At 40.4% G+C, this 14,718-nt stretch overlaps 1 protein-coding gene across 1 annotated transcript in view; it reads left to right on the top strand.

Annotated features, from left to right (window-relative positions):
* necab2 (N-terminal EF-hand calcium binding protein 2) overlaps positions 1-14,718 on the top strand; it is a 187,416-nt gene that overhangs the window by 47,172 nt on the left and 125,526 nt on the right. The window lies entirely within an intron of this gene.

Raw genomic sequence — 14,718 nt, 5'->3', positions numbered from 1 at the left:
AACAAGAGCAAATAACTTCTTTAGAAACAGTCATGATTAAACGTATGTAAAAACGTGTGGAGACAGGTGGTTTGTGTGTGTGTCTCAGACATGTAGTGGAGGAAAGGCACGCTCGGTTTGTCTTTCTCCTCGGTGCTGTGTGCAGGATGTGAAGCCCAGCAGGAAGAGGGAAGTACTAATTGCCTCTCTTTAGTCTGCACTGAGAAAAGAGAGAGCAGTTAGCGCAGTAGGTCCACCATTCTGACCGTCCCTTCACTCTTTCTATAGTTCCTCTCTCTGTCTCTCAGAAACACACACACACACACACACACACACACACACACACACATCTACCACTCAAGGTCTGTATTAGTGAATATCTTGTGTCGTAAACCCTGACGTCTCTACCCCAGAGTGTTCACCCTCAACCCTTTCATACTGCCGTGATGGTCCAGAAGACATGGCCTCCCTCTGTGCTAGTCAAACAAAGGCTCCACTTGCTGATGCAAAAGTGTCGGTTGATTATTGCAGAGCAGGGATTAGTCTCTCTCCCAGTGAGGGAGGAGGGGAGGCCTTGACTTTTGAAGGGAGTTAGTCTGGATCAGTCTGAATCCACATAACTTAATTTCCTTTAAAGACACCATCAGAATGATTATGTTGTACCTTATATCTTTGGGCAGCCCAGTCGCCAGACGCAAATGTTGCCACTGTAGGTTTCTGCAAACCGTGAATACATTACAATTGTACCTTTCATACAGACTTCATGCCTTTCATGACTTTTTACAGTGACATAGTTAGGGGTGGGGGCAAAAAAATCGATTTTTAGATGCATCAAGATTCTGTCTTGAACGATACGAGCATCTATTTGGAAAACTCATAATCGATTTTGATTTTATTTTTATATTTATTTTTCAAATTACCGTAACTCCTCGACCATTCACGCTATCGACGTAATTCCAACGGATTCTGAAAGCTGAGAAGCGGAGCTTTCCAGTGATACACGGTAAATTACGTAGGGCATAGGGGAGGGAAGTGGGCACAGCAGGAGGAGAGTGACAGCCGACGAGGAGAGTGCAGGTTGGAGTGATTTAGCGGTGTTTTAGCAGAGTTTTGGTGAGTTTTAGTGGAGTTTGGGCGGCATTGTCTTTATAAATAATATTTAGTGTTGTAAATAATAGTATTTGTGTTTTTTTGAGAGCTTTTGAGTTTTTTATACCGTGTTTTTGAGTGTTTTTTGACGTGTTTTCATCGTGTTTTCACCATAGTTCGTAATTTTGCCATCGCTCGTCTTTTTTGCAATAGTGCATTTTTTATGTTCATAGATAGTTATAGTCAGTTATAGTTTTGTAAATACTGGAGGAGAAATGTCGAGGAGGTCGACGAGGGACAGGAGAGTTCCCTTTAGATGTGTGGATGAGGACGATGGACCGGAGGAGACTGATGGAATGTAGTCATCTCAACCACAGTAAGTAATACAGTTTGTATGCACTGGAGTATTCCCAGCTTTACTACAAAAATGTTTTTCAATATCTAGTGTAAATTTTCTTATTGGCTTGTTTTAGAATCGAGAATTGTTTTATAATTGAAATTATACAACAGTTAGTTCCGGCCCTGCAATCTGATTGGTCGAGAGACAGTAAAACCGTGATGATATTGGAGTACAACATCACGGTTATTTCACTGTGTATGTATCACTCCGCCTCACAGCTGATTGCAATCAACAATCAAATCAAAACTGACGGTTAGTGTCAGTTAGGTCAGCAGTTGCGTTGTAGGCTAATTAATTCATCCACTGTCAAACAGCCATAAATATGGATTTATTTCCTAAAATAAGTTTTGAATTGAACTATGAATGGTCATCAGAGGAAGATGAGGGAGAGGAGAAGCTGAATCCATCTGAGCACACATCCAGGTCTGTCAGTGTTTCATCAGCGGAGCTCAATGACTTGAATAAAAGCAACATACTGTCAGATCAGAAGGCAGAGTCGGCTGTGCCTGTGAAGCGACCGTCCACCATGCAGTCATCAGAAACTTATTTCACCGGCTGCACAATTAATGGGAACGTGCAGATAAATGTGTTTAAAGAGTAAGTGCCTGGCGCACCATGTCTGCGTTACATAGCAATGGTGACAGCGGAGGGAACTAGGCCTGCGGCCTCGTGCCTACGACCGAATCACAGCCGTGACGATATCACAGTACAACATCACTCCCTTTCGTGTGATATTGCTTAATTGTTGCCCTCGGAATCGGAATTGAATCAAATCGTGAGGTGCCTAGAGATTCCCACCCCTAGACATAGTGTATAAGCTGATTTTGTCATCGAGAGGTGGAGTGGATGGTTGATGACATGACAGACCACTGTTTGAGAGCAACACACAACAAATATGGTTGTCTTTGTTTTTCCAGCGGCTTTTTAATGACCAAACGTGATGTTTTGTAGCGACCCAACACTCTCTTTCCAGCACGGATAGTGACACAAAAAGCTTCGCTGCATTTCGAAGCCCAAACATGATCTTTTCCTAAGCATTACCAAGCTGTTTTGTTCCTAAATCTAACCACACTTAAATCATAGTGTTGTTGAAGGTAAGTTTCAAAGTATCCACTCATACTGTTCAAATGTACCGTATCTGTAGTTTACAGAACAGTACAATGCCAACACTTTCTCTGGTAATGGGGACCTTTTTGGGGGTTGATGGCATTTTATTGAATCTGTATCCAGTATCAAGTCCATTTATTAAATCTGAACTCTTTCAAATCTCTAATCAAATCTTTTATACCTGATTTTCCACCTTTCAATGCGTTGAAATTGAGGTCAAACTATTGATTTGATATGCAAAAAAAACTCTCCTGTATGCAACATGCCACTATCAACTGGATAATTTCTCTGGAGAAATGCATACATCAGGGCTGCAGTGGGGGATATACACACATCACTGCCACTTACAACATAGAATTAAGTCACCTTTTTATGATGATAATTCACTTCTTGTTACCCGGTTTTTAGAAGATTAAGCCAAATTCAACAAACAACCTCACCTTGCTCTCCTCCAAAGTGTTGTCTGGCACACGCCCCCTCCTCTCTACTTCTTCTCACCCTCTCGCCCCCTCTCCTTGGTGGATAGCGTGGCCTCAGTGCTTGCAGGTTGATGACTTTTAAGTGCTGCAGCATATGCAGCACAGACATCTGTCAGTTTCACATGCTCTTCTTTGAACAAGTGAATTCAGAAAACCATATTCACTCGTGGATAACACAGCTGTTACACATCCAAAAAAGCCAACAGATGGCATTCTTTATATTTGTTTAAATTATTTTATTTATTCTAAAGGTTCTGTCTATAATTTAGTTTATTCTGTACACATCTGTTTCCTGTCTGTCTCTTCAAGGAGAAGGATCCCTCCTCTACCTCCTGAAGTTTCTTCCATTTTCTCCCTGTTAATTAACTCCCTGTTAGTTTTTCAGGTAGTCATTTTCCAAATCGAGGATGTCATGTGCCGTACAAATTCAAATGCCCCATGGGGCAAATATGTGATATTGGACAAAAAAAAAATGACATTATTGTGGACATTATTTTGGCTTACTGGGATTAATTGGCGTAGTAGCCAGAATGGCATGTTCTTTTTGTACCCCAAACCAATGCACCAAAGAAAAACAACAACAGTAATAACATTCATTCATTCATTTTCGTAACCGCTTATCCTCTTGAGGGTTGCAGGGGGCTTGAGCCTATCCCAGCTGACACTGGGTGAGAGGCAGGGTACACCCTGGACAGGTTGCCAGACTATCACAGGGCTGCTGCAGGCTGACTCAGATTAACTCATATCGCAGCGGTGCCTGGACAGCATGACGTGTGTGGTTGTGCTGCTGCTGTGGTCCTGCCAGATGCCTCCTGCTGCTGCTGCCATCATTAGTCATTAGTCATACTTCTGTTATTATACACATGATTATTATCACACATGTATACTGCCAGATATTAATATATACTTTCAACATATTGTACCACAGTAGCCAGAACTATAACTATAATATTATTACTTTCAATAATGTTGTTGTAAGCTACTGTCATTACCGTCTGTCCTGCATCTCTCTCTCTCTCACTCTCTTTCTCTCTCTCTGTCTCATTGTGTCATGCGGATTACTGTTAATTTATTATGCTGATCTGTTCTGTACGACATCTATTGCACGTCTGTCCGTCCTGGAAGAGGGATCCCTCCTCAGTTGCTCTTCCTGAGGTTTCTACAGTTTTTTTTCCCCCGTTAAAGGGTTTTTTTGGGGAGTTTTTCCTTATCCGCTGTGAGGGTCATAAGGACAGAGGGATGTCGTATGCTGTAAAGCCCTGTGAGGCAAATTGTGATTTGTGATATTGGGCTTTATAAATAAAATTGATTGATTGATTGATTGATTGATTGATTGACTGACTGACATATAGAGACAGACAACCATTTACGTGACCATTCATGCCTACAGGCAATTGAGTCACCAATTAACCTGCATGTCTTTGGACTGTGGGAGGAAGTCTGAGTACCTGGAGAAAACCCACACTGACACGGAGAGAACATGCACACTTGGCACAGAGGGGCTCCCCTACCCTGGGTTCGAACCGGGAACCCTCTTGCTGTGAAGCGACAGTGCTAACAGTAATGATTAAAAAAAATCCAACAACATATGTATAGGGATATATGATACATACTTTCAGTGGTTTTAGTCTTATATCTTGTCTTGTATACCTGCGATTGGAGTTTATAGTTTTCCACTTTTTTATAACAGTATGAGAAAGCTGCCTCTACCACAGCTCTGGTTGAAATACATAAATACACGTCACTCGTTGTGGTAGAGTGATGTTGCCGAGTGTCTTTATACTCACAAACAACTTTTAGCAGAGCACAGTCAGCATCTTGAAAGATTGCTGACATTACGTATGTTTCCAACATTGGTCTTTGCATATGAAAATGAGGAGGAGAAATAAAACGTTCTGTAAGAGATTCATTAGCGTCAGAGTTGAATGAATTCAGACTCCCAAATGGAACCAGCTAACAGGTTCCAACCCTAGTTGTGCTATTCCATTTTGAGTACTACATAATATTGATGTGCAGATTAGAGACCTGCGCTAATAGAACAGGGCCTTACCTGACAAGACTAGATTGAATATGTGGATCTGACTGGACGCTTTGCGGGTTGGTCCTCAAGGGACCCGGAAATCATTGTTTTTTTTGTTTTTTTTTAAGATAGTGAAAGCATGGCCAACCCCATCTCCTTCTGATTTGCATTGCATTCCTCGGCTGAATTGCTTAGGTTTAGGAATGAGGAGGGCGATTGGTTTGGTTTGGTTTGGTTTGGGTTAGGATGTCAAGATAAGCCAATCCGAGGCTCAGCAACAGAGGCTCTCTGGCTCAGTAATTGTGTGTTAAACAGAAGATCTCTAGTGTAGGAACAGATCCATGAGTTTAAAGGCTTATTGGACACCAAAGCACTGCAAAGTGGTTTATAATGCTCGGAGATAGCAAGGCAAACAGTAGAAATACACTGGTCATGTTGGAGCATACAGTAAGGTACCAGGATAATGTAGTGGATGGTGACAGCTTGTGGTCTGTCAAAAGTTGAGCCACCTTCAATGAGAACCTTGCATTTGTTTTGCATCCTCTTTGTTGGCACCTCTGATGCATCACCAGACTGGTCCCATTTCAAAGGAATGACAGGACTGTTTTTGTTTTTTTTTCTTCACGCAGAGCAGAAATTAGTTTGAATGCAGCCTTATTGGATTATAACACAACAAGTCAAGATGACTTTATGGTTTTTTGCTTATGAGCAAAGTGAGAACAAATAATTCGTTCATTTGAATATTACTTTAAGATTACATTTGTTCAAAGGTGGGTCTGAATGTCAAATCAGATCTTCATCCATACATATAGACACATCAGTACACACAGAGTGAGTGATCAGAGCAAAGGCAGCTGCAGTCTTTTTTATTTGACAGTAGCTTTTGTACTGGTTGGCTGCTCTACATGAAAAGAAGCTACACTAAATCAGTCAGGCTTGCAACAAGCAAGAAACCTGTCATGTAAAGGTGAATCAAATCTTAAATCACTCTTGAATCACTTCAGCCTGAAAATGACGGCGTGCGTCGATGGCAATTTCACCACCTGTAATTTGTGACACTACAGATTGCACCACAGTTATGTAGATCTGCCTTTTTCCATAATTGGCTTAACAAAGAGGTTTTTAGATGCATGATTTTCTGTGTGGTATTTTCAAAAGTAAGAACTTTGATGAAACAAAGGGTCTGAAAATGTCACGCTGTTTACGACTCCTTTCCTGGGCGTTATAATGACATGGCATTACAAAGAAATGAAGCAGAGTTTCATTCATTTTGTGTAATATATAGAGGGAAGATTTGGTTTTGCTTTTGCCCAAACAATTCTTAATCAACTGTTCTGTGAGGTGTGCAGTAATTGTTCATTCATTCATTTATGATTTAATCAGACAATCATATCCTTCTGTCAGTATCCACTCTCAATGGTAAAATTTCTATTCGTGATCTGATTCTAATATCTAATCCCCAGTTGAGAAGATCTGAATTAACTGTGACACGGGTTTGCATGAATGTGAGTGTGTGCATGTGTATGAGTTCCATAATATAATCTTGCTATTACATTAGCAGTACGGGACTTTGTGTTTGTACAAAATGAAAAATATTCAAAATGGAGCAATGCAAACAAGGAAAGAGATTCATCTGGAGACAGGAGGATACATATTCAGAGCAACACTGGGCACTGCTGTACGTAGGCAGGCCAAAGTTTCAGCAAGTAACTATTGACTTTAGAGGCTCAGAATTTGTGTAATGGCACAAACAATGGTACATAAATATCCACCTTCTTCTGATTTATATACACATATGGAAGGCAACCACACACCACCACCCAAATTATTATTAGCAAATGAAATGATAGCCATAAATAAACTTAACAAATTTCCTTTTTTTTTTTTTTTTTTTACCAACGGGTTCTAGTATTACAGGGTACTCCAGTTCTGCGTCAGGTTTTCCAAGTGGCGTTGCTGTACTCCAGCAGAGGCCATTCCTCATTTGCTGTGGGTAAACACAATCAATGTCAAATGCTGTACTGTCTCTCTATTTCATTACTTTTGAATGTATGAAAAAGTGGATAACTAGAATGTAAAATAAGTTGTATGTTGGCTATATCACTGTCAGTTGTTAAAGTTTTTGTAAAGTGTTAGTCTGTCATAAAGATGTTGTAAAAAAAATAGTTGGAGTATAATGTGTAAAAAGTCATAGTGTAATTTCATAAATGCAATAAAAATACCATAGTATATCATAAAAAGTCATTTCAAAAGTCACACTATAGTAAGTCATAAAAAAGGTCAGTGGGTGCACTGTGCAGTCCTCAGTCATATATGCTGGCTCTCTAAAAAGGCATTCAGTCATCAAAACTTTGGGAACCTTGGGAATCAAAGATATTTGTTTTAAAATGCTCTAAAATGGTCAGTTTAGATGTTAAGTTTTTTTTTAAATTCTCCCTGGGTCTCCACCAGATCCCCCTGGAGGGTTGGATTGTAAAAGGTGTAGGTTTGTAAATGTCCCCGTTAATATTAAATATGTGATAATGGCTCTGATACCTGGTGTCTTCCCTTGTCTTAAATATGTGTAGAGAATTAATTATGTTGGAACAAAGTATGTGACACCTTCAAAGACATTTTGGGAAATGCGCTAATTTGCTTTCTTGCTGAGATTTTCATACACTCTCATGTCTGTACAAAATATGAAACTTCAGCCAGCAGCTGGTTAGTGTGGTGTAGCACAAAGACAGGGAACAGGGACACAGCTAACCTGGCTCTGCCTAAAGGTAGTAAAATCCACTTACCAGCACCTGTAAAAGCTCACAAATGAATATGTTTCACTCCTTTTTCAAAAACTGCAATGCCAGTTTGTCATCTTTATACTTTGTTTTCCTGTGGATTTAACAAATAAGCTTTAGAGAGCTTCAGAGATGCTAGAGGGTGGTTTTTGTTACCTCTGGACAGAGCAAGGCTAGCTGCTTCAACCTGTTTCCCCCTGTAAAAAGAGCATCATTTTCCTACGAAAATCATGGGATATAAATATGATGTTGTATAAAATGGAAATACTCAGGTTAAGTAGTTCCTTCAAGTTTTTACTTAAGGGGGGCACTTAGTTACATTTCACCACTGTGTAACTGTGGCCTCTTTCATCACCTACACAACTCACCCCAAGCTGGGCAGTGGAAACTAGCCAGAATCAGAGACAGACAGAAATAAATTAGACCATGACTATAATGTTGTGAATTTATATAGAACTGTTTCAGGGGTGTAAATTTATTTATTTATTTATTTTAATTTTTAAATTTTTTATCTTAACCCCAAATCCTGTATTTTGCAGCTGAGTTTTGCCTGGATTGCCTGCTCATCTCCTCGCTGCTGTTTTAGAGGGCATTTTTGAGTTTGGGTCATTTCCTTTGCATCATAATGATTTCCCTCCACGGACCATTCTGGACAGTAAAATAATGGTAATTTCAGCAAATAGGGCAATCTAGTGTCTCACTCGGCAGAGACAGGATGCTGTTGCATCACCTCCTCTGTTGCCAATTTATGAAGTTAGTGAGGAGAATCGTAGTCAGGGTTGCTGTACTTCATAGATAATGGGGATTTCTCAGAGAATTTCCCAACGGAGCACAAGCAAGTAGCACATTATATTACACTACACATGTGTAGGAGGGCATCATGTGACAAAAAAGAAACACATTTGAGTATTTCACAATGGTATAGGTCTATGATTGTAGAGCCTGTAGTTTTTTGTTAGGCACGTGTATTTTGTGCTTTAGGAAATGGGTTAGCTAGCTATCTGTTTGTTTGAGTGGTGTTTGTGCGTGTGCTGCTGCTGCATTTCTTGTGTGTTACGGGAGAATTCATAAGTGGGTCTAACCGGGCTAGCTGGCTGCACGCAGTAAATTGGGTCACTGCTGAATTAAACACCAGTGCCTCTGCTTTTCAGTGCTGCTTCACTGCTGTGCCACAGAAGGGCAGGTTAGAAATAGTCATGGCCTTAGAGTCCGAATAAACAGTTGAGCTTGGGCAGACAGGGAGAGTGGGACTGGTGCTGTGAACACAAGAAGTGGCATTTCAGAAGTCTGCCTCAAACAATCACGCCTTCTGTCGAGGAAAGGTTATGCCAAGCGTTGTTTCTTACCCGGCATTATTGTGTGCGAAATCAACATGGCACAACATCGGAGAGTCAGCTTCGACTTTGTGTTTCTCTAACAAGGAGCTGGAAGAGAGGAAGGATAAAAGATATGGTTAGACTAATAGGGAGACGAGTGTAAAGTGAGGTGGAGGAGAGGAGGGCCAAATACTGTGTGGCTGGCTATGGTTGTGGAGTTCCTGGAAGTTTTTTGACAGTTTGTTAGTCTGTTTCAAAAAAGCATGTGAAGCCTTTTCTCCAGAGTGGTCAAAACTTAAGCCAAGCCAGAGAGTGCAGCTCACTGTCTCTCTGCTGCGCTGGAGTCGTGGAGGCCAAAAAAAGAAAAAAGACAAGAAAACATCAGCAGAAGAAAGAGGCGAGCAATAAAAAATTGATACATTCTTGGTAGTAAAATGAGAAGTTCATAAACATGCTTGCGTAATCCTGTAACTGAGACAGCAGAGGGAATAGATGAGGCAGAATTAAGAGCAACACATTTGAATTCAAGCCTTTGTAAGGCTGCAGTCCTGCTGTCCCTGTGGTTTCCCAGTGCTCTGCAGTGGTCCCATAGCTCAACCTGCTGCATCCAGTCAGCCACACTCAAGGACAAACACACTGTGAGGGCAAGGGAATTAATATTTGATATCTAGCTCTGCATCATGTGGTGAGACAGACAGTCAGGCTTACTAGCGAGCAGATACAGGATGGAGTCAAAGCTGTGAGTAGCCACTCCCTGCTGCAGAGCCACCACTCCACCACAGAGAACCCACGCTGCATTGGCAGGTTGGTTGTTTGTTAGATTGGTTAAAAAAAGTGTTCAGCAGTACTGTCTTGATCTAGATGCAGAATAAAAATACGTTATGATAATTAAGTAAGTCACAACTCACCTGTGGTCATTCCATATTGTACTGTGTGCTCCAAAGTCGTTTCAATTAAGACAACTCAGACTGCTTAGTTAATGTTAGGAAAGCATTGTTGTCAGGGGAAGATATTAATAAAAAGATTCTTGCCGGTGTGAGATGGGACCACCACAGCTTTAGTCTTTGTTGTGCATTAAAACTAGTACATTACACTTGGTGCTGCAGAAACATCCAATAGGAATGTAAGTCCTGCACAAGGAGAAACAGAGGGACAGCAGCAATACATTTTCTGTACCAATATGTACATTTTTTCATAGCTGTATCAATGGCTCCACTTGAGACCACATGGATATGAGATAAATAAAAATGTATATAATCATGGGAAAAACATTTTAATGGAAGGTCATCAGCTATATTAAATGTTTCTAACAGTAGATTTATATTCCTCAAGAGAGCATTAACATATAGTGATGACCGTGATGAATAATTTAAAAAAACCTTTAAAGTTTTGCTTGCCTGCTTGCTGGCTTTTAAACAACACATCACATCTAGTTGATGACTCTTGCTTTACATCGATCTGACAGAACAGAGGACTCTGGCAAAAAAAAAAAAAAAAGAGGAGTTATGTGCTTTATAGTGAATATGGTGACAGTAGGAATATTAAAGTGCCATCCCATTCCTGCTTACCCGATCTGTAGTTGTTAGTAGTAAGTAGTGAAGAACTTAAGTAAGAAGTAAAGAACTTCAAAAGTTTTTGCGCATCTGAGTAACACCCCCTGAAAATCTTGTTTTTGCTAAGGTGTAGTGTTTTAACTTCTTGATGTAGAAGTGTACTTCAGTGCTCTGTGACATCACTGTCAGGCATCATCATATGTGCAACCTTTTACCAGAGAGGGTAATAAAACACTGTTCTTTAGCCTTGTGTCAAATTTGCAAGAATTGGTATATTTTCCCCAAGAACAGTGCCAGGCATTGAAGCCAATATGACAAACTGGCCAAATGTGGAATTACAATGTACGTGTTTGTCATTTGGTGCCACTGGGCCCAGAAAGACTTCTTCCCATAGATTTACGTAGAGAAAAACATTGTAAATCAGTGGATAATTGCGCAATGACTTGTTTCACTATCTGGATTTGATCCATTTGGTCTGATAACATTTCTTAAGTCTAGAAGAGCCGCACAATAATATCTTTTTTCTTTTAACCATTCAAGTTAGCGGAGAGCTAAACCAGAGGTTAGCCACTCAGCTGCTGTAAGTCGGGAGCATTTGCTTCATATATGGGCCCCAAGATATGGAAGATTCATGTAATTTCATACTGTGGAAATAATGTTTTTACTTTAATGGGTTGCAAACCATGCACTGGGTTATATACTGTTCTGACATAAGACCTATCTGGACAATCTGACAACAGATCATACATCCCTGCCAATGTTATTTATGCAAGCTTGCGACGTAGGTAGTAATTTTATTGGTGTCTTATGTCTTAGTCTTATGGGCAGCTGTACAAGTTCATCAGTGGACAAGAATGATTTGGAACTGGCAAATACGACATTTAAGAACCACTTTGGTACACTAATATTACACAATTTTACACAAATATGACAGAAGGTTCAAGGTTCCTCTATTTGTGCCCAAGGGTAAATTTGTTGTGCAGATGGGAAATTCAGCATTCCAAAAGAGGTCATCACAGCAACACAGATTTAAAAGACATTAAAAAGAAATACATTAAAACATGTATAATCTAGTATCAAAATAGTATCAAAGTATAAGAACTCAAGAATTTCATGACAAAGTGTTTCTACATACACAAATACTCACTCACTCACTCGCTCCAAAGCTTAAAGTGCCCTGTGCATCATCTTGTGCTAGCTTTGTTCAGTAGTGCAATAGCTGCTGGTGGAAAAAATATTTCTGTATAGTTTTTTTTTTCCCCGGAGGGGCCGCAAACTGATGACCAGAGTGAAGAAGCTGGAGTTACTATGTAAGGGATGGGAACAGTCCTGAAGAATACAGCTCAGGAATAAAGAGCTGATAGGTTGAGTTGAGACCTATAACCTTACTAGCCCATTTAACAATTTGGATTTAAGGATTTTTAATACTTGTACTTGACTCTGAAAAGTATTATCTGTTGTGACTTTGGAGATAAACTCATTATATAACAAAAATAAAGAACAAGAATGATGACTGTGAGCCAGTGACTTTACAGTAGAACGCAGGCGGGGGGCGGAGACGGGGCACGGAAAAATTTTAAGATCCGACTGCAAGATGGAGGAGAGATCAGCATTGGGTCAAGCCGACGGCAAGCACTGCGGCATCAGCAAATCAGCAATCATGTGCAAGCGTCTAAAGGTTTCTTCTTTTGTTGACATCCTCTATGGTCTCTCTATTTCTACCATGATGTCCATACAGAGAATTGTTAGTAATATTAGCTTCTTTTTTTCCCTGAAATTTATTGAGATAATTATAAAACAAGTTTACAACACTTTGTGTATACAAATCGAGTCTACAATTTCAAACATGCCAACTAAAGGTTGTAATCAAAAACATGAGACTGAGCTAGCTTTTTCTTACAGCCCGCTGGTAGTGTGTGCTGTAGTGCTGTAAAGCATCACACACTTCTCCTGAGAGTGAGTTTGTGTTTTCTAGGATAGCGAAGGCCTGGCTCACCCTTTTGTCCTTCTGAATGGCCAGTACTTGTTGCCTTCGTTGCTTTAGTGGGCTAGATTAAGGCATGCCGAGTGGGATTGGTTTGGGTTAAACTAAGAATGTCAGGGTAAGCAGAGTAAGGCAGAGTAGAGTGGGACATACCTGCACTGTCCTCGGAAAGGGAAATTCACCTCCCATGAGATGCTACCAGCTCACCAAAGTCATATAGTGGAAAAACAGGTATTTGGGGTGTGGAGTGGGAATGAAAGGGGCCATTCTCTCTCATTCTGGTGCCAGTGTACCATCAAAATGATGTTGAGGCTGTTATTTTAAGGTAAATAAAAAAGCAAAATGTTGCTTTAAATCAGACAAAGCATGCAGTCTGTGCACTATGACACAGTTACTTTTGTTATGGTAATATATAAAGAAGAAAAGGTAGCATTCTACAGTGCTGCAAGTCTTTGGGAAACAGAGATCAATACAACAGAGATGGACTTTTTTATGTTCAGAACATAAGGTGGAGGGAAGATAGTGCTGTTTACAGGGTAAATTTTAAAAATCACATTGAGGGAGTGAAGCAACCAGGGAACATAGAACCAAGGCAAAATACCAGAGGGTTGTAGAACTCGAGTGGGTATAACAAGCAGAAATCCAGTATCGTTTCATGAGCTTGGTGGTTATCAATTCTTCCCAAAAGGCCTTGAAATATAATCTGCATTGTGTGTTTACCAAAGTGCAGAGACAGGCAGACAGCAGGGATACAGCTAAAGGTTTGCAGCAGACTGAAGCGCATGCTGGATTGATTTCACAGCAGCTTGAGAAAGCACTGAAGGCTGGGATCACACTGAACGGTTGTGTCTGTGTGTGTTTGTAAGGGTGGGAACATGGTACAGCAAAGCAAAGCAAACAGGAACTAAATATCAAGGTTTAATAAAAAATAATATTGCTCATCATAATCATGACAACAAAAAGTGAATTTAGAGCAAAGTAGGAGCAACCAAGGACAAACAAATACCAGGCAAAACACTGATAATGTATCTTGAACAGTAATTATAAATAATAGCCTACAGACTTTGTAAGCTTATTATCATATCATCTGGTTAGCTGCCTCACAGTGGATGGCTGTTATTTCCTATCAGGAACCAGAGTAAGCCAGAGGAACAGTTTTTCTCAGCCTTTTCTGAGGCTTCATTCTGACTCATACAGTACAGGGTTGAAATGTCTGAGATGCAGATCAATGCCAGGCACGAGCTTAAAAAAATCACAAATAAAACCAGGTGAGAGGAGGCAAGGTTTAAGGTCATGTGATCTCTCTGTTTAACAGCTGTGACTACATTCAGTAAAGGTTAGAGGTGTGAAAAGGAAATATGAGTGAGACCAAAGCAGTTACAGTAGAGATAAGACCAAGGTATGGATGACTGAGTCTGGCTCTCTTGGGGTTACCTGGCTTCACTTGGGTGCCCTGGATAACCTGTGTCGAAGTTGGCTATCAAATGGTTCAGTTTAGTTTTGCAATCCAGCTACGACAGCATTCATGTGAAAGAAGAAGACTTTTAAGTTAGAACCATGAGTGGAGCACTTAAAGGAAAACTCTGATACTTTTCAATCTGGACCACAGACTGTATACAATATTGGACATAGTGATGTCACCCATTAGTTCGTAGACTACCATTTTGACGCCTGGAGTCCAGCATTTTGGCGGTCGCCAACTTGTTTTTGGCACTTACACATTGGCTTCATTTTTTAGCACCAGAGGTTTCCCCTTGCCCTCGACCCTATTTCTCATGTTTTTGTGTCTAAGTGACTTGTGGGAACAACAATTTTTGAAACAGGTCCAGTAGAGAGTGCTCCAACTGGCAGCAGCGAAACAGGCTAACATGTAATCCATTGGGGCAGGTGAGCAATGTACAACCATTAAAAGTGCTTGTTTTTGCTACTAACTGGCTCAGGTTGGTATTACGAGTGTCTTACAGCATTACGGAAAGATCCCTACAAAGAAATTGAATGTATTTTTCCATGCCTTTGA

Source organism: Epinephelus lanceolatus, chromosome 5, assembly GCF_041903045.1.
Source record: "Epinephelus lanceolatus isolate andai-2023 chromosome 5, ASM4190304v1, whole genome shotgun sequence".
Lineage (NCBI taxonomy): Eukaryota > Metazoa > Chordata > Actinopteri > Perciformes > Serranidae > Epinephelus > Epinephelus lanceolatus.
This window is presented reverse-complemented; position numbering and strand designations above follow the sequence as displayed.